The 21873-nt window shown below is 37.6% G+C and overlaps 1 pseudogene; it reads right to left on the minus strand.

Annotated features, from left to right (window-relative positions):
- Window positions 1–21655, minus strand: part of LOC149840090 (geraniol 8-hydroxylase pseudogene) — a 43283-nt pseudogene extending 21628 nt beyond the window's left edge.
- Window positions 21656–21873: the final 218 nt, after the last annotated feature.

Here is a 21873-nt window from a genome sequence, read left to right on the forward strand (position 1 = left end):
AAAACTCAATTTCAAAGTTCCATTTAAAACTTTGAAATTCTTAACTCATTCTCAAAAGTTCATCTTCTTATCTATTCGAAAACCACAGTTTGAGATTGATTCTCAAAAGTTTGACCTTTCTTAAATTTAAATCTGGGTTTTCAAAACCCAGATCCATAAAAGTCCTATTTGGACTTCTCAAAACCCAAACCTAAAGTCAAATCCTAGTCTCAACTTGGATCCAGATTTTCAAGTATAAACTCCATTCTGCTTTGGATGTCCAATTAATAGATCCAAATTCCATTTAGGATCCAGATCCTTATCCCACTTTGGATCTCCAATTACATATCCAAATTACATTTAGGATCCAGATCCTCATTCCCCTTTTTCACAGATTCAAATTTTATTTAGGATCCAGATCCTCATTCTATTTTGGATCTCCAATTACAGATCCAAATTCCATTTAGGATCCAGATCCCCATTCTACCATTGGATCTCAGATTCAGATCCAAATTCCAATTCTTAGGATTCAGAATCCAACTCTATTTTGTATCTCAGACTTCAGATCCAAAATTCATTTCTTTAGGGTCCAGAATCCAATTCTACTTTGGATCTCAGGCTTCAGATCCAATTCCCTCTTAGGATCCAGAGTCCAACCCTATCTCGGATCTCAGATTTAAGATCCAAATACCATCTTGGATTCCAAATCTTGAATCCAATTCCATTCAAAATTCCAGATCCAAATTCACCGTAATTCCAATTCTTAAAACCAATTCCTCTTCATTCCAGATTTCAAATCAAGTTCCTATTTCGGATCCTAAATCCAAAAAAATCAACTAAAAACTCTATTCAGAATCCAGAACTTAGATTCAGATTTCATCTTAAAATTCCAAACTTTTGCAAATCCCATTTCTCAATTCCTTTAGATTTTCCACATTTTCTTCTAAATTTAAAACTTCAAAATTGGAATTCAATTCCATTCCAAATATTCATCCAAGTTCAAACTTCTAAATTTAAAGTCCATTTGTGACTTTGAAAATTTCCTTCTCTTTTTATCTCAAAACTTCAAAATCAATTTCCAAATTCCAGATTTATTTTCCCAAGCTCTTGATTATTCTAAAAAACTTAGGACTTTAATCTTAAGTTCTAAGTTAGAAATCATTTTCTTCACTTTACCAGATTCATCTCCGAAACACTTGGAAATTCTTTAAAACATTTTTCAAAAATAGCATACATCTTTGCATTTGCACAAGCATGATTCTTTGTGCATTTAGACTTAGGATAAATTCTTAGATAAATTCTTAGCGAAGCAAAAGGCATTAATTCGACCCTTGGTTCGATTACCCCTGGTAAAGGCGCCAGGAACGGTCGAACCTCGTACCGACGAGCGGATCCCGTCTCCCAGTTTCCCCGCAAAAATTTCAAAACGGAGGCGAGTTATTTCAAAAATTTTCAAATTAAGGTCAAGTGAGACCCGCAGGATAATTCCTCTTCTCTCTTCTTTCTTTTCTCTTCTCTCTTCTTTTCTCTCTTTTATGTTTCTCCCTTCAAAAAGGAGGAAAATAGAGGTTAGAAAGGAAAAGAGAGAATATTACGAGAGGAAAAATTTTGCGATGATCACACTCTCTCAGAGTGAAAGGTAGAGGTATGGTGCAATGAGTTCTCAGCAAGAGTATCAAATAAGTGCCAGACCTCATTCTCGCTCTTCAACATGAATGTACCCCCACATAAAACATCGATCATCTGACGATTCTTGCAAACAATCCATCATAAAAGCAGTGCGTCAGCTGCCATCTCGGCACCTGGTGGTGGGGGCATTTCCTAAGCATGTCCTTCATCCTTTCCCACGTTTCATGAAATTGCTCGTCATCTAGTTCTGAGAAACTGGTAATGGCTCACCTGAACTAATTCATCCTACCAATGGAAAAGTACTTCTTCAGGAACTCCTGCTGAAGCTGATCCCATGATCCTATCACTACTGTGTCTAAGGATTTCAGCCAATACTTGGCTTTGTCCTTCAATGAAAATGGGAAGAGTGTCAATTTCATCGCTTTGTCCCCAAAATTTTGTATCTTCACTATAGAACAAATTTCGAGGAACTCATCAAGGTGCCTATAGGGATCTTCATGACTAAGGTCATAAAAAGATGGAAGCATCTGAATCACGCTAACCTTAATCTTGTAGTGTGGCGCCCCTACATTGGGTCTTCGAATGCAGGATGCCTGGGTGTACTCTGTAGGTAGGAAGTACTTCCTTAGACGACGCATAGGAGCTTCGGGTTCTAAGTCCCCCATTTCAGATCGGTTTTGAGAAGAATGTATAATTCTCTCTGGATCCTCAACGAACGGTTGAAGTGAGACACCCAAATTCATGCGCCCTTGCATACACTGGAAGTAAGTCCAGATGTGTGCAATGTAACCTAACTACCTAGTGTCCTAACTACGTAAATAAAAAGAAAAACAGAAACAGTAAACAATGAACAAAAAGAAGAATTGAAACTAAATGCAATTAAACTACGCTAAACATGCTTAAAGAAAATTCATATACAAAATGAAATCTGCTCTAAGTATGCTTAAGTATAGAGATAGGAATTTGAGCTAAGTTATCTAGAACTCACTTGTCTAGTCCCTCTAGAAGGATGAAAATTTGTGAATCCTAGAGAAACCAAACGTGAATCCTATATGTACTTACTACATTAAATCTATATTTACTTACTAATCTAATTAACTAGAAAATAAAACAATTAATCTAAAAAAATATCAACAAATTACAAAATTAGAATTAACAGAGTATAATCGCCATTCCCCGACAACGGCACCAAAAACTTGGTGTGACTTTTAACAATGGTATTTTTAAAACATTATTTTATTATTGAAATTGTTTAGAAAATCGCCAACCAAGTAATAATACCAATTTTCCACGTAAGTGGTGAGTCAGATAGATCCACAAGGAATAGGATATACTCAAATTAAAACTAAACTTTGCATTTTATTGATATTGAACTTGTTCAATTACAGAAAATATTACAATGGAAAGTAAATTGAACAAGAACAAAAAGAAGCCACGCACTAACTTAAGCCCACAAATGCAAGGGCATTTCTGTCATTTCACTTGATGCGACACTTGATCACTGGAACGAGATGCTCTTAACTTGCAACTTAATATCTCCTACACGATAAAAACGAAGTTAGTAAAACTATTTACAGAAATTAAAAACAACTATTTCTAGATTAATGCCAAAATTAATTGCTAACCAAATTTTACGTAAAACAAAAAATTACCAGAGCTAATTTCCTAAACTAATTATCCTAACACGACAATTAACTCTAGACTATTATTAGAAACATAATCAAACACTAGAAATCTAAATTATAAAACTATGTAAAATCATAAATGACTATTTTGCCCCCACATTACGCGAAACACTAATTTCGGATAGGCGATTAGGAAATAAATCGTAGATGGCCTAAACGAAGTCCGATTGGAGTGCTTTCATTGCATTGCATTCCTGACAGAATCATAAATTTAGCGTGGCTTACGGATCCCAAATATCACTCCAGGTACTCCGGATATAGGCATCACGAAATCATACAGGAATACATGATAAGCCTATCAAGAAAATCAAATGATGCGAAGGGAAAAACTACGCGAAAATAAATTCTAAAACACTAATTATTGATTAAAACATATACTAACTCATTCTAAACCTAAGCAAACTATTATCCTATGGAAATTACCAATTGTAACAACTAATTCTATGCTCACAACACGACGAACCCGGCTAGATACGTGGTTCTAGTCGGATTCGACGTATGAGTCAAGATGCATTTCGACGAAAGACCAAAATGTGAATAAACCCTAATCTAACTACTCTACACAAATTAGCATCCTACATACTAACTAAGTCAAATCAAACATGGACTGAAAATATAAATCTGACCGCTATGTCAAGTTTGGGAGAATACCCACAATCAATTAGAATGAATGTAGACAATTTGTGGGGTTTGAACAAATCTAACTCTAGAACACTATTAATCACCAATTCTAGTCAATCTCAATTACCTATACTACTTAACCTAAGGCATACTATTGGTGAACAGGAAAGAACATGCTGAATCTAAAATTATTAGCAGCTACTTCCTACTCTAAATTGCTACACAATTTGAGAACCAACTAGAAAGGAGCTATATTGAACAATGCTAGTAAACAATTTACTAATATAACTAATATTTGACTAACTCATACTAATTTAATTCATTCTACCAAAAAAAAATAATAGATCTAACTCTATTACTAACAGCGATCCAAACAGCTATGGACATTTAGTTTGCAGAAAATATAAAACGCCTAAATCGTTGAGGTGAAACCCCCACCTAAGCTTATGCAAAATCAAAACTCAACAACCGATATTTATATCCGATTGAATCATTGAACTAATCACTCTTAAAACTAATTAAACATATAGTTAATACAAAATTCTACCACACCTTACAACATGTAAACTATTGCTAGCTACATAGACTGAATGCACTAAACAAATTTCAAATACCATATGCATACTAAAACTAATCTACCGTCTAAGCAAAAACCATCAAATAACCATCCTATTGTGAATTAATCCCACAAATTAGCATATACCTTATTGAATCCACTACTAACACTTAACAGAAAAACAAAGAGCTAATACGTGGATCTATTTTGCTCAAACCATCTAAATCGGGTCGCATCTATCTACCCGATTTTTGCAACTTGAACGCAATTCATTATAAACCGAAAATCCACACATCTACAATATCAAAATTCATTAAACATACCCCAAATAGTTAACTAATTTTTATATCCTTTTCTGAACTAAGTGTTGGACTAATTGGCGTCAGCCGACTAGAACAAGCCTTCCCGGTTTCAGCGTTAGAAGGGAAAAACTGAGTTTAAAATTAGCAAAATGCAAAACAGTATTAAATGAACTACCTAAATGCGATTTACAATGCTTGTTTAAGCACTACTCTTCTAATCTATGGCTCAGATTCACACAAAAAAATACAGGCAATAAAAAAAAGGGAAAGCACATGCAAATGGGGTTTTATGCTAAAAGAAGAGATGAGATGAGACTTACCGGTGGCCGACTGGTGGTCCGAGGAGTGAAGGCGTGCGAAGAGAATGATTCAAGCTCTAAAGAGGGCGTCCCTCAAGCTGTTGGAAGTGGCTGTTGGATATGGTCTGCTGTTGTTGCACATATATAGTTGGGGTGCAGCTGCATGGACGACGCCAATTGAGACAAGGGGAAGAAGCCGGCTAGAGTTCGGCCACCTATGAGTTGCAGACGGCACAACCAGTAGGTAAGACGCTCCACGTTGTTTCACCTGCACAGCACAACACACAGCAGATAAAACCTATTAGCATAGCAAAATCATTAGAGAGTGAGAAGGAAGGGAAGGAACGAGCGGTAAGGAGAAAATGATCCAGCCTCCATGGTCGAGACAACTGACCACTCAGACGCTGGAGAAGGAAGATTTTGGAGAGAAGAAGAAAATGGTGATGGAGAAGACGGTGGAAAGGAAGGAGAGGAGAGAAGGGGAAGGAAAGGGGCAACCTGGGCTGCACATCTCCCAAGGCAAGAACCCGTTTTCTAAGGTTTTAGCATGTTTTAATAGGCCAAAATCCTCTTTCTTTTGCTATTTCCATAAAAAGGATTAAAATAAAAATATATGCTAGGCACCTTTTTAGAAAGGGTTTTTAGCAAATGTTTTCCAAATTTGTAAATGTGTTGAATTGGGTTGGATCCACTGTGTTTTGCATTGATCCATGGACCAATTTGGCCATTTGGATCCAATTTGACCCAGTTTGCCTCGAGGTCCGACCCGCTACACTATAAATGCGATAACTCTCTCGTTTTAAGTCCGATTCGAACAAAATTCAAACCGTAGCTCAATTATACCTAAATACATCTAAGTGTGGGTTCTGAACTTATAAATGATGCATTTATGAAATAATAATATGTTATATTTATAAGCAATTCATGCATCATCAATGCCCACATGACTGACATGATCTGCTAGTTTCTTGATCTTTGAAATACAACATTCAATTATTTGGACAAACATCTGTCTATTGATACCTCATACCTAAAGCGTTGACCATAACCTTCATATAATAGAAATTTTATGGCAATTTCTTATCTTTAGGCAACATACTCTTCACAATAGAGCACAAATGGTCAAAACATGATTACTCAAATTAAACTCAGACTTCAAATTTAGTAGTTGAAGAACTGCAGAAAGATAGTGTGACTCTCTTAACCATTCTAAAGTGTCTCATCATCATCTCTAAGTAAATCATAAAATCTACTAGTTGCATCGTTTGGTGCTTCTTTCTCTACCCCAGTTGTCACATCACTAGGACCCATAGCAGAACTCAGTTTTGGTCCTGTGACATCAAATATCAAATCCATATATGGATTATTGTGCATCACATCCACCCATGCGTCAAAATTGTTCCTAAATTCTTTACCATGAAACGTTCAATTTTGATAATCACTCACAAAACCCTTCCTATATAGGTGATGTCTAACACCATGAGGTTCTACAAATCGATTGTTCTTACAAATCTTGAAGGGACACATAATCTGACCTGTGGGATCCACTGTACTGACACTTGCCATTGCAAATTCATTAAAATTTTCAACATCATCCATATATTCAAGCGATACCTCATTGTCAACTATCCTACAATACATTCATTCATGGTTTGTAGTCATTTTGTCGTATGATATTACAAATATTATCCTAACCAGTTAAAAGAGAATCATCAGAATGCTATGATGAAGAAAATATCAAATTTATCATGCATTCATGGTAGATGTAATGATTTGATATACAACACACACACACACACACACACACATATATATATATATAATGTCATACAATCACAAGAACTATGATCCATGCATTAATAACTTAATATTTTTATGTGCAAACTATTCATAACATGATACATTCATTTAAAGCCTGCTTTTATGATACAATTTCACATGAAAGTCATAATCAAATTGAAAGTAACTTCATACAAGTATGGATACAATCACATCAAACATTGCAATACATTCAAATCATTCATATCAAAATAATGTCAAACATGTATTTGCAGCAAACACACTCTAATATTCCGCAAACTACTACCATGAAATCCAAACTCCAAAAATAAGAACACTTATCTTTTCATACATTAAAATCATGCTCAGCATGATCTTCGAACTCCATCAAAGCAATCCTAGATATGCACAACTAAGTGAGTGCGTGAACAGAAAAGTGTTGCATCCAAGAAATTAAATAACCTGTGATGCACGTGCATCACTTACTCACCATGGGTATTTACTCGATATGCATTGCTTTTGTCACTTACTTACCATGGGTGGCGGGGCACAAACGGGATCCTTTAAGAAATCTGCAAGAGACACTATGTTAAAATGAAGTTTATTACCCGATAACAAGGAGGGTGACACCTTCTATCGAAAATGAGCCCGAACAAGGAGACATAACCCTCTGGTGAAAGCAAGACAGACAGGGGCGCTGCCCCTACCAATAGTAAGGTCAAGGCAAAGATGTCTCGCCCCCTCCCGTTTCGATCATGAGGCATAGGGTCTCTCCCCTTGTCGAGGCAAAATTTCCCGGCAGAGGGATTCGCCCTTGCTGAGCGAAAAAGACAAGGGGTAGGGAGGCTTCACCCCCTATCAAAATTATTGAGGAGAGGGGGGCAAAGCCACCCCCTGCCAGGGAACATTCTTTGACAACAGACAGGGGGGGGGGGGGGGGGGCTGTCGGCAAAGTCAAGAGGACAGGGGGCCCTTTGTTGGCAAAGTCAAGAGGACAGGGGGGGCCCTGTCGGCATTCGAAAGGATAGGGACGAAGCCCCTTGTCATACCGGAGAAAAAGAGGACAGTGGTGGAGCCCCTTCTTCTGCTAAAGAGATCAAGGGGGCAAGGGGAGGGCCTGACAGAGGCGATCGAGGCCTCTTCCAGCCCCAACTGACTACATACGGATGAGGAGGGGCCAGCAGAGGCTGTTGGGCCTCTGCTGGGCCTCCGACAACCATACGGGAAAGGGGGCGACTACAAAAGGAGGGAAAAGGGGGAGGGTGACCTGCGGATATCCGAAGCAACGAACGATCGATGGTGGTTGGGGCTCACAACGGTATAGCAGTAGTGTCAGGGTCGAAACAATAGATGGTTTCAAGTGGATGGAAGGAAGACGACAATGGTAACATTGAGGTTTCCAGTGGTACCTCGATGAAGAAAGGAGGACAAGAATGGGGGACGATGATCTTGTGTTTCTTGGCGATGGCGGATTGCAGCGGTAGCGCAGAAACTCCCGAACGACATCCAAACCTAGGGAAAAGAAAGAGGGGAAGAAGAATAAAAACAATAAAAGAGGAAAAAGGGGAGAAGGTCGTGACGGCGGTGTTACAGGGCTTCTGGAGAAAAGAGGGAAGGAGGGGAAGAAGAGAGTCAGCTGGCGGGGGTCAGCGACGGTGCACCCGGTTTGCAAACAGGGAAGGAAGGAGGAGAAGAAGACTCGGGGAGGGCGGCTGCGAAAAGTAAAAAGGGGATAAAAGGGTTAAGCGGGGTTTTAGGGTTTTACATTGGGCATCGGGCAGGCCAACAGAGGTCGAAGGGTGTGGGTCAGGAGGTCGCCGGTCAGGCAGGCGACGGGCGATGGGCAAGCAACAGTCCGAGGATTGACAAAACATAAAGGGAAAAGGGGCTCACATTAGGGATTTACGAGAAATTTAGCGACGAAAATTTTTTATTGCAAACGCCATCACAAATGTGCGATAGAGTAGCGACAATTTTTTTTTTAATGCTGATCCATCGCAAATTTGCGATAGAATTTTAGGCAGAATTATTCTGTCGGGAATCCATCGCGAATTAGCGATGGATTCCTGATGAAATATTTTTTGTCGCTAAATTTGCAAATAATTCAAATATTAGCGGCATACAGTTTTCTCTAGCTAATCCGTCAGAAATTGGCGACAGAAAAAAATCATTATAAAATTTTGTCGCTAATTAGAGTTTTTCTTGTAGTGAGATTGTATTCCAGATATGTAAAAAGGGAAATTTTTGTTAATATGTCTAGTTTCTCTCTGTAAATTTTTATAAATTTCTATGGTGGTTTGATACCCGATTCGGGTTTGACACTGTGATAGGTTCGTGATTGTAGGTAAAATCGCTTATTTTTCTTGTTTTTATTTTATTTTCATATTAAAATAATCCAAAAAATTCTGTTTTTCAATTTCAGTTTGATTTTAGGGTTGTCAGATGTATACATGTCGATTTTTGTTAATGTTTGAATTTATTTGATTGGTTATTTAGTTAAATCATGAAAATAGAGTGCCAACAGAGTTTCGGTTTTACAAAAACACGAGTAAATTTCATTGTTTTTTGTGTATTTTCTCATTTTTATGCATGGTTCTCATAAATTTAGGGTTTGATCATAGTCATAATCATGCTAGGGTGATCCACACCCGATTTGGTGTTGATTTGAATCTGTTTGATCCCTAAATGAAAAGTTTTACAAAAATCTTTTCTAAAAACCCTGATTTCAAGGCTATAGTCTTGTTTTCAGGTGCATTTTGGTCATTTTCTCTAAAATTTTGAATTTCAAAGTTGTTTAGTTTTAGTATTTATTCAAATTTTCATCATATTTTATTATGTTTACCTCAGGGAAGCATGAAAAAAGGCTTATGTCCGGATAAATAGAGTAATTTCTAGATATTGCTGGATAAATCCCAAAAGCTGACATATCTCTACTAACAAGTTTGCTATATTTGCAGGGACATTCAAAAGTATATTTTATTTTATTTCATTTTCCCTTTTGAAGTAAATTGCAATTATAAATTTGGAATAAGAATTTACTTTCCAGCTTAGATTAGGGCTGCATTGCATATAGTTTATTTTTCAAATAATGTTGATGTATGATGAATGGTGATTCATGCATATTCAAATTTATAATGGTCTACATGAATGACACGTGTACTCACTTCTAAGGAGTTAATAAACTCGATTGAGTTCGTATTTGTGGTCATAGTCAGAATACGAACAATATTCAGATTTATCATCTTCTTTTAAGCCACAAATGACCTATACTCCTAGGCATTTTCAGAAATCATTGCATATTTTCAAAATTTTTCAAAGTATTTTTTCTTTTAGAATCAAATGAACTATATTCAATGCATATTCGTGGCCATAGTCAGGGATATATAAAGAACTTATTTCATCTAAATTCTATAATGCACATAAATTCCTTTTATCAAAGATTTTTCTCAAATTCTTTAGAAAATATTTTTGCAAATTACATTCATTCATTCATCTAGGTTAGACTACATCATGAAAAGACTTTCATAGGGCTACATGCCCATCCCTTTTGATGTTTTTCAATTTAATCTCACCAAAAATCAATTTTCTCTAAATCTTTCTCCAGAATTCAATTTTCTCAAAAAGATCTCCTTTTCTTCAGAAATCAATTTTCTTTTTTCTTCAAAATACTCTCTCAATGTGATTCACGATTTTCAAAGTGTCTTTTTTCTAAGTATTTTCCAAGTATTTCCAAAAATTCTAAGCATACATCATATTTTCAATCTGCATTTTTCAGAATTTCATAGCACATGCCTGATTCTTTGTGTATTTAGGAACAAAACATTGATTTAGACAAGTTGAGCAAAACAAAGCAAAACATAAGATTTAAGCCTTGGTTCGATTACCCCAGGTTATGGCACCATAAATGGTTGAACCTCGTACCGACAGACGAGTCCCATTCTACGGAATTTTCCTGCATTTTAAAACGGAGGCGAGTTATTTTTAAAAAAAAATCAACAGTTAGTTTGACTTGCAATGATAATAGAGGTCTGTCCGAAAAGCAGGAATTTCGGGTCTATGCATTCGGGTGGGCCCAAACCGGGTCACTCGAATCCGTACACCCATAGATATTTGACATAATTATTAATCAAAACTATAGTAGAACTACGCATCTAATTCTGATTTATTCTTATTGAGACAAATCAAATTTTTCCTCAGCCGTTTGGCCAGAAAAATCGATCCGTCTCTCACATGCATTAATTATTCAAAAATAAATTCAAAAAATACATATATAATGAAGTAAATTACAAAATTTACATGCAAATAAAATTCAAAAAAATATACAAAAATCACAGAATACTCCTATGCATATATTCTATCAACTACAAAAATAAAATCACTTGGGTTCATACGTGAAATTCATGATATTCTCTAATTTACCAAAATCTTTTCTGAAAAACCTAATTTGACTAAAATTACAATATCTCAAGATTCTGATCGTGGAAATTCGTAAAATTTTTACAGGATATCTATAACATCATATACTACTGATCCAATGTAAAAATTGAAAGAAAACACTAACCAAATCAATGTATTATAAAGAATTACAGATTTATTTTATGAGAAGTAAATTTTTGGAGAAAAAATATATTTACAAGATGGTTTTATTTTAGAAAACCATTCTTTTTCCCTCCTTTGATAGTCCTAAGCCAAACCCATGTATGGGAGGGTTTGTTTAGAGACTACCCTTAAGAAAATCAATGGAGTTCGTGTTATGAATTTTGTTTTGCAAGAAGAGTATAAATTCACCTACCTTTTTGTCAATTTTTTTTTATTATTTCGTGCACTGGTGGGTCGTTTCACATGATCTGTCACTTCCAAGCCTACCACAGCCTAGTGTAGACACTTTTAGGCCTTCCTCAGCCACGTGAATCCCTTTCTCTTGTTAAAACAAGGGAGAAACACCAATGGTGTTGAGAAAAGAGAGAAGGAAGAGAGGGTTTTGAGAGGGGAGAGAAAGTAGTTTGAGAGAAAAATCACAAAGGACCAAATGGGGTGTGGGGGGGGGGTTGTGATCCCATCCTCTAGCTTTATAGGGCCCTGAATTAGGTCAAGGGCTGGGTTGATTTCTGGCCCTTGATCTAATTCTAAAAAAGAAAAATTTCAATCCCCTTGTGTCCTTCATTTCTTTTTATTTTTATTTCTACCTTTGTCTTGCTATTTTATTTCTAATAAGCTTAGTTTAAGTACTATATTATGTATCTTATAAAGTATACTATATATTATATAATACATAGCCTATAGGGAAATGGTTGGTCGACCCCCAGGGTTGACCCCTTTCCAAAGTTGAAACCAAATTCAACTTGCTTGCTTGGCAAGCAAGTTGATTAAGTAAAATTCTTTTTTTTTTCATAGTACTTACTTTCCTAATCCCTTAAGGAGGGTCCAGCCCTTGCTAGACCCTCTAGGGTCTTACAACTTGATGTCTCCCCTCTCCCCCCCCCGTATGGGGCTCTTTTTAAGTTTTTTAGAAAGTTTGGACTTTTCAAGTTTTTCTTTTCTTTTTTGGAAACTTTGATTTTAACTTAAATTTCAAGTTTGTTTTTGTTTTTAACATTTTAAAACTTTAAATAGGATGCCACATAGGATGGGAGGCCCCACCTATGGACCCCTACTATTTTATAAATTCTAATTAATTCTTGAAATTCATTCCATAAAATTCAAGCTAAATTTATTCTAAATTAAATTAAAATACTCTATAAATTTATTCAAAATTCACATAAAATTCTAATGAATGTAATTTAAGCAAATTCATGCCTAAATGAATTTTATTAATATATTTTCTATATTTTGAGCATATTAATTATCTATTTTAATTAATTCCTCTAGAGTTACCATCCAAATTTTATCGAATTATGCCATAAATTTTTGAGAATTCTAGGCGTGTAGGGTTAAATGCATTTTTAATTATTTTTTGCATTCTTAAAATTTCTCAACTAACTTCACATACCCCTTTAGTGCATTTTCTAGCTAAAAACTTAGAATTTAAAATTTTGCACATAATACAAGCATTCAAAAATTCACAAAAAGGTCTCAAAAATCCCAAATATTACAGTGGAGCCCTGGAAGAGGTTGATGCTTTACTGTATGCACATGCCAAGTAGTTAGGGAGCGTTTGATTTCAAGCACTTAGTATAATAGTCCTGTTGCTTTAGTGTTGCAGCTGGAAAGGGGCACACACCTCGGGTATCAAACTCTTGACATCTATCAACTTAAATGAATTAAGCCGATATGCTAGCTTGAACCCTTGTGGGCTAGTTTTAGACCAGATAGGTAGTTGGAAATCCATGAAATATTTGGAAACTAATCCTATTCTACATTTAATAAAGGTTGCCCCTCTTAGGCAAAATTCCTTATACATGTTGGAATCTACATGTAGGATTACTAGGAGCTTTAATTAATCCCCTCTTTTGGTTTTCTTCTTGCCTAGCTTGCATCGAATGTAGGCAGTGGCTAGTCTTGGGAGTTTTGGTTCAGTTTTAGCTTTTCACATACTAGGATTTGTCTGTGTTTTGGGGTTGTCTAGATTTATTTGCTGTTTATTCCATCCAATTGCACCTTTTTGCGGAAGAGGATAACCCCCAAACCAACAAGCTAACAATAAATCTTGTAAAATATTTGGAAACATATTATATATATATATATATATATATAGGAAAATGATTCGTGCTAAACCAATTTGGTGCTAAATCGTGTGCTAAATGGGTTTTTCGGGCTTCTCTTGTACCTTTTATGCAGTTCTGGCCCTATAAATGTGTTGGGCATGGTCAATTTACTAAGAATCTACACCTGGATCATGTGTTTTGGATGAAAAAAATGATGTTTGGAGCCTCAAAAATTTACAAAGATTTTGGACCGTTGATTTTTCGAACTTTATAAAAACCCACCAATGTGTAGGAATTAAACGCTTCAAGAGCTGATCCCTCTAAAATCAAGTACATAAATCACATCTACATGGTCAGAATTTAAAAATAAAATGAAAAAAGCCTGAAAAACCCATTTAGCACACAGTTTAGCACGAAATTGGTTTACCACAGACCCATTACTATATATATATATATATATATATATATATATATATATATATATATATATATTATTTATATGAGCCTAATCATGCTTAATTGAGTTCAGCGGCTTGATCAAGCTCGGCTTGTTTATGCACACTGAGCCTGGACTTGTGTTCAAGCTCGACTCATTTATGTTCATGGACGAGCTCGAGCTGAGCTCGATTAGTTGTGCATCCCTATGGACCAGGTGTATGGAGACCTTGTAGGCGAATTTGGAAAACACTTGCAATATCCAATTAAACACCTTCAGGTCATTACATGTCTGACCCAAACTTGCACCATTGAGGGTACTGCCAATTTGTACCGTAAAAAATTATCGGCAATTGGATTTTCTTGGAAATGGAAAATATTCTTCATGATCATCATCATGCCTTTTCATTCACGTCAGATTAGAATCATTGTTTTACGTCTGATATATGTTTAGATTCAGATCTAATCCAATCCATTACATGTAAAAGCCAATATGATTTTGGCCTTCTACTGGATCCAGTATCATCATATATATTTCAGATATTGATTCATCTTACATCATTTGATCTTTATTCGCATTCAGACCCGGATTCGGATTGACTTTTGAAAACTTGGATCGGATCAGGAAGAGCCCACCTGTATTCAATCTGTTTGGAGCACTGGTTTTGGCCCTGCCTAGCCTGATGAACTGCCCTAGCTAGCAGGCCAGGCGAGCCATCGGCGCCCAGCGATGTGATTAGACTCGATAACACCAGAACCATGACTTAGATAACCAACATGGAGACCTGGTCAGGTTCAGGTCACTCTGAAAACCTGGTGGGTCAAGCAACATCAGGCCTGAGCCAGCCCAATGCCGGCAACATTGTTTAAAAGCAATATTGTTAGTGTTGCACATTAAGTCTGCGGAAATTTGGGCCTTGGAATTTAGCCCGTGACAGTGGGCATGGCAGCAAATCAGCCTGAAATCGACATAAAACCAAGTTGATTTTGCTTATCTTTAAATTATTATTTTTAAATGGTTTAAGTATTTTTAATATTATTTTAATATTTTTGTGACATGTGTCATCTGCTGGTTAAAAATTGTCTGATTCAGTTCAGACTCAGAATTGGCCGTTTCCATGAATCGTTTTGAAAATCCATTCATGGCCGATATGGATTCGGACAACATTGCTTAGAAGTTTAGCTAGGATTCTGGTATATTTGGATCCAATCCATGTCAAACCATTTACACATATTAACGGAGGGAAACACTTGAATTGACACAACCTTTTGGTTATAGCCCATTGAGTTTGACTTGGATTTATTTAGATGAGTCTGACCATGCCAGAACCATTTAATTACATCTAGGGATGCCAAAGTTTGGATTTCGGATCCTAAAATACATTGGGGAATCTGATCGGATCAGGGACAGCCCAAATTTGCAAAACACCTTTGGTCCCGTTGACAACCCTATTCACATCTCTATTAAGGGAGAGGGAAATGCTCGAAGAGGCACAGCTTTTACTAGTGCTAACCCAAACTTGGCCTCCATATCAAGTTGCTCAGGTGCCATCCCGTGAGGAAGCTCCCATGAAAACGAATGGATAAGAGAAGCCAGCACCAAATGAGCCATGCGGATCACCGAAGGTATACCAGAGCAGATCCTCCTTCCAGCTCCGAAAGGGATGAATTGGAAATCCGTACCTCTAAAATTTATATCCGACCCGATAAATCTCTCTGGCAAAAAGGAGGTTGGGTTTTCCCAGTATGCAGCATCACGTCCAATAGCCCATGCATTGATAAGCACTTGAGTATGCTTAGGGATGGTGAACCCAGCAACTTCTGTAGTTACGTCTGCTCTGTGTGGTACCAGAAAAGGAGCAGGTGAGTGCAGTCTTAGGGTCTCCTTCACCACTGCTTGTAAGTAAGGAAGCTGTAAAATGTCCGACTCTTCCACGAAACGGTCCGTGCCGATGGTTTGCTTTAGCTCGGACCGTGCAGCAGCCATCTTTTCAGGGTGGCGAAGTAATTCTGCCATTGCCCATTCTATGGTGCCAGTGCTTGTCTCACTCCCAGCGACGAAGAGGTCCTGTTTATTATACATGCACCACAGTTAGAAGAAGCTTCTCAAAACTTCAATTTGCTTTCCTTTGGCATTTCTTTTCTTTTCACTCGTTTTCCTATTGATTTTTCTTGTGTCTTTTATGGTATTATTTTCGTTTTTTCCCATTGCATCTCACTCGCTTACCTTTCCTTCATGTTTTCTTTTGAACCCTACCCGCTTCGATAATCGCTTCCAAAAAGAATTATGATAATCGTTGTGGGGCTCGTTAGCGAGAAACACTACAAATCGCTAAACACTACAGCGATTTGTGATACAAATCGCTATCCTAATCAGGACCAACTTGTCAGGGCATATCTCTCTAACCAGAGATCGGATTTCAAATCCGTAAAAAGTGGTATCTTTGTTATAAAGTCTAGTTTATTCCTGTAAATTTTCAGCGATTTCTATGGTCATTTAATACCCCATTTGGATCTAAAACCAGACCCCTATCAGTATGTCTTATTTGAGTGACATAGGTTTTTATTTCATTTTGTAAGAGTCATATCTCCCCAACGAAAGATCATTTTCCAAATCCGTAAAAAGGGTTTTCTTCCTCTATGTGTCTAGTTTATATCTGAAAAGTTTTATAACTTTTTATGCTCATTTGATATTTCAAACATGTTAAAAATCGAGACACATAGAGGAAGTTTTAAACTTTTTAAGTTTTATAACATTTTATAACATGTCTCAATTTTTAACAGGTTCGAAATATCAAATGAGCATAAAAAGTTATAAAACTTTCCAGATATAAAGTAGACACATAGAAGAAGAAAACCCTTTTTACGGATTTGAAAAATGATCTTCTGTTAGGGAGATATGACTCTTACAAATTGAAATAAAAACCTATGTCACTCAAATAAGGCAGACTGATAGGGGTCTGGTTTTAGATCCAAATGGGGTATCAAATGACCATAGAAATCGCTGAAAATTTACAGGAATAAACTAGACTTCATAACAAAGACACCACTTTTTACGGATTTGAAATCCGATCTTTGGTTAGGGAGATATGATCCTGACAAGTTGGTCCTGATTCGGATAGCGATTTGTATCACAAATCGCTGTAGTGTTTAGCGAGAAACACTACAAATCGCTATAGCGAGGTCCAACAACACTATAAATCGCTGTGGGTCTCGTTAGAGATCCAAAAATACTATAAATCATAGTTAAAAGACCGAAAAATACTACAAATCGTTGTGGGGCTCGTTGGAGACCCCAAAGCACTATAAATCATAGTTAAAAGATCGAACAACACTATAAATCATTGTGAGGCTCGTTGGAGACCCAAAAATACTACAAATCATAGTAGAGACTCAAAAAAATCATAACAATAATTTGCTGAAGAATATTGCCAATCAAATAACGATTTTTTGAAGAAGTGCTACAACAGTCATGATATGGGGGCCAAAATCAGAACATTTATAAAATCTGGATACAAGGTTCTGGTATTTAATCAAAATAAAATAGTAATTGACCATAAAAAATTCTGAAAATTTACAAGGATGAACTAGACACATAAACGAAGAGAACCCGTTTTACAGAATTGAAAAATGATCTTCCATTAGGAAAATAAAATTCAAACAAAATGGATTAAAATCTGAGCCGTTAAAATGACACAGGGTGACAGGGTTATGGTTTTTGACCCGAAACTGGTACGAAAACACCATAGAAATTGCTGACATTTGGTGTGAACAAACTAGATTCAATTTAGAAAACAACCCTTTTTACGGATCGGAAAGATCATCTCTTGTTAGGGAGAAATCACTTCTGCAAGTTGGTCCTGATTCTGCTAAAATCCTGACGGTGCAAAATAACAGGTTTTGAATCTCAATTTTTAAAGTGGGTCAAACAAACTCAGAATGATCTGACTTTTGGTGGAGAGCATGAAGACATATGCATGAAGTTGCAGTAAAAAATTCAAGTTAAAAGGAGCTCTGGTTACATACAAATCGATAGATCTAAAATGCATAAGAATTCAAAGTATAATCTAGAAAGCAACTGAACATGATGAAAGCAAACTGCACATGCGTGGATGTTCAAAAATGAGATCTAATGCCTTAAAATATGAATGGATAAAAACTTTGAATCAGACTCCACATCTCTTCAAGTTGAATTATGCTACCCACGTTGGGAGGAGCCCCCAAACCCCCCTCCTGTAAGGGCAAAAACTCTAAATCAGGTTGCACAACTCATCAAGTTGAACGATGCTACAGTTAGTGTGCAAGTCAGTCGGTGTTTGATGGAGAAATGTTGGATCGTTTGTTGGATGTGCACAGAAGTAGAGAGAGAAGGGAGAGAGAGTGAGATGAGGTTTTACCCCTCTCTTGTAAGGGTAAAAACTCTGAATCAGGATCTACAACTCATTTAGTTGAATGATGATACCCACGCTGGGAGGAGCCCCCAAACCCTCCTCCTGTAAGGGTAAAAACTCTGAATCAGGCTTCACAATAGTCAATGTATAGGTCAGTCGGTGCTTGATGGAGCAATGTATGATCTTCTAATGGATGTGCATAGAAGCAAAAATAGAAAGGAGAGAGAGAGTGAGAGGGTTGATGTTCATGGCCTCCTCTAGGGGAGATTTCTTTCTCGGACAATCCTGCAGTGCAGAGACTGGGTCTTAAATAATCATCTTCGGGGCACTTAAGTCTTTACAACCACTCCTTTTCAAGAACCGTCATTTTTTTTGCACCAATGGAGGAGAGGGTACTTAAGTCTTTGCAATCTTATCAAACTCCAACGCTAATTAATGCTGACAAACATGGGGATACGAGACACATATGCTTACATACGTGGTGGTCTTTGGGACCCCCGATCATGAGATGTAGCTAACTGCCCTGTTCGGGGGGGGGGGGGGGGAACATATAACCTGCTTCGCTTTTCAACACTCGCTTCCACTGCTTCGTCCATCACTTCCCCTTTGTTTATTGGTAACTATGTTTTTTACACAAAACCGGGACTCTGCTTGTCTGGTAGGAGCACTTAGTGCACGTCACCTTGCGTTAGGACGTTGCAAGTTCGAATCCCAATGGTAGGAGCTGTCAGTGCAGGTCTCTTTGTGGTGGGACGTTGCAGGTTCAAAAACCCATTGAATAATAACTGGTGGGGGTCTGCATAACCCGAACTTGCCTTTCAAAAGGAAAAACTATGATTCCCACAGTTTACACTTCTCAAGGTTCATGAAAAGTGCTTATAATGTTTAAAAGAATTGCATTTTCTTTAAATTAAAGTTTCCTTGTAAAAAGAGTGTATGTATTGAATGTTTTTAGCTAAAAACAATTACAATTCATTGAAGTAAAACAAACATAGATTTTAATCCAATTTTATGTTTTTTTTTCTATTTTATTTCCATTGTTGTGTCCTTTTCGCTTCTCCTGGTGCCTTTTACATGCTTGACATTTTGTAACTTGCTTGTTGCTTTGCACTTCACACATCAATTTTGTCACCAGCTTGCCTTCTCATTTTTTTTTTGCTCTCAATAGGTGCCAGTGGTTCGGACCTTCACCAAGCCTGGGTTGTTCTGAAGCAGTCTATAGCTCGTAATAAGCTTAGGGTAAACCAGACCCGGACCAAACCCAGTAAAAAACCAGTTACTTAAAAAAATTGTGGATGTTAAATGGGACTCGGGTCGAGCCTAGTTTGGTATGAAAATAAATCATACTCAGCTATGTATATGCTAATAGGGCCTCATGGATGGGACCCCTTTATTTTGTTACCAAACCTAAACCCTACTGGATCTGGTATGGGTCAGGATCAAGTTATACCTGACCTGTTGGCAGCCCTAATTAACTATGATCCAAGTGAATTGAGATTAGACTAGAAATAAGGGTGAAAATGATTATGTGCAAGCCGAATTTTGTAGATTCGAGTAAAATCCCAGAGTTCAAGTAGTAAATCAGCATCAAGGTCTGGATCAGAAATAATAGCTGATGAAATAAATGGAATCTGGATCCTAAGTATATAATAGCTGATCCAGTAAAAAAGTTAAAAGCAAGCTCCTTGCACATAAAAAATTCATTATGATTGGGATCTGATCCAAATTCAAATTAAATCCAACTAAGAAAACCGATCTGAATATGAAAATAATGAGACTAAACAAACCTAAACCAGATCTAGATGCACATTTGGATCCAACTTAAAAATTTCTGCGCTCAGAAATATAAAGGTTCTGGATCGAATATTTGACTCTATCTGATCCAGTTGCATCGTTGGCTAGAAACCTATGTCATAGGGACAAACCATTTTGGTGGCATGTCCCTAGTGTGGTGGGCCGTACGTGTTTCTTTGTGACATTTTGACAACATTGGCACCAACTACGCCCCAGAACCAGTTAATATCCGTGGGGCTGGAAGTACGGGAGCAACTAGGTTGTGTTTGAGTCAGGTTTTGTTAAACATGTTTTTGTAATGGATCTAAAAATTATAGACTTAGATCCAAACCGATTTGATTCAGACTCTGGAGCAGGCCTCAGTATGAGATAACGAGTGTGAAAATAAATCAGGTTGGCATAAATAGGTTGGGCATCAAACAGACTCATTCCTTTTCATCAGTTCTGAAAATAGATCCGGATCCTACCTAATTTTAGACCAAATACAAACCCATGGGTCCATCAAAATCGGGTGGTGTCAAGTCGAATTGGTTCTCATGCCTTGTACTTTTCAGAAAAAAGATGGGTTGCTAAGGCAGAAGTTGGAGGCGTGGTTAGGTGACGAGTTGAGATCAAAGGAGCGGCTAAGTGACATGGCTATGTGACACTGGCCAATCACCTAACAGCATTGCATGAGGCTCACAGTGCAGCCCACATGAAATGTTGTAATGTGATTGATTGGCTGTGTCAAATATAGTCATGGCGCTTAGGCGCTCTCTGGATTCCTGCTCGTACCCAAAACACAAAAATCGCTAACCGGTGCAGTAATTATCTGTGCAAAATTGCTATACTGCAGTGATTTTCTGCAAGTATTCGGGCCCGATCAGTGGATAAGCTATAAGAGGGTAAAAGAAACTTACTGTCAACATTGGTTTGATGTTTTCCTTGGTGAACATTGAGCCTGGCTCTCCAGAAAGCTCAAGAAGGACGTCCAATAAGTCATTGCTCTTCTTGTACCCCTCTGTTGCAGCGTACAACCCCAAGCGCCTGTCGATCAAGTCATCGAAGACTGCATACAGTCGCTTCAAAACAGTCGCAAAGCGGCGTCGTAGGCCCTGAGGATCGACCAACCTCACCAAGGGGAAGTAGTCAGAGAGGTTCGGCTTAACAATACCTTCCAACAACCCCCAAACCATGCTCTTGAAATCCCCTGCCGACTCCGACTCCAGTTCCACCACGTCCTGCGAAAAGATGGTGTTGGACACCAAATTGAGGTTGGTACTGAAGTCACACTCTCCGATATTAACCGTGTGCCCGTTGGCCCATGCTGCATGGACATGAGCGAGGAGGGCTCGCACCTTCTGCTCTCGAAGGTTGCTCAGTGCGTCCAGTTTCTTTTGCGAGAATAATTCAGACTGGCAGATCCTTCTCATCTCTCTCCATGTCGGACCAATCTGATTAAACACCATTGAGGAATTGGGATAGTCTGAAATGTTGGCTACGTCCGCGACGACTCGACCCGTGAAGGACTGGTCATGCTTTTGCAGCACCTCTTTGGCCATTTCTGCGGAGGACACCACCACAGTTGTTCTGAACCCGAGTCGAAGAGTCATGAGTGGTCCGTATAGCGTTGAGAGCCTAGCAAGTGACTCATGGGGCTTGTTACCAAGCTCTAAGAGAGAACCAACTATTGGAAGGCCTACGGGGCCTGGTGGGAGCTTCCTAGTTTTTTTTGAAAATGAGGAGAAAGCCATACGCCCATGCTAAGAAAATTAAAAGC

The sequence above is a fragment of the Nuphar pumila genome, chromosome 4 (assembly GCF_984573655.1).
Source record: "Nuphar pumila chromosome 4, dmNupPumi1.hap1.1, whole genome shotgun sequence".
Taxonomy (NCBI): domain Eukaryota; kingdom Viridiplantae; phylum Streptophyta; class Magnoliopsida; order Nymphaeales; family Nymphaeaceae; genus Nuphar; species Nuphar pumila.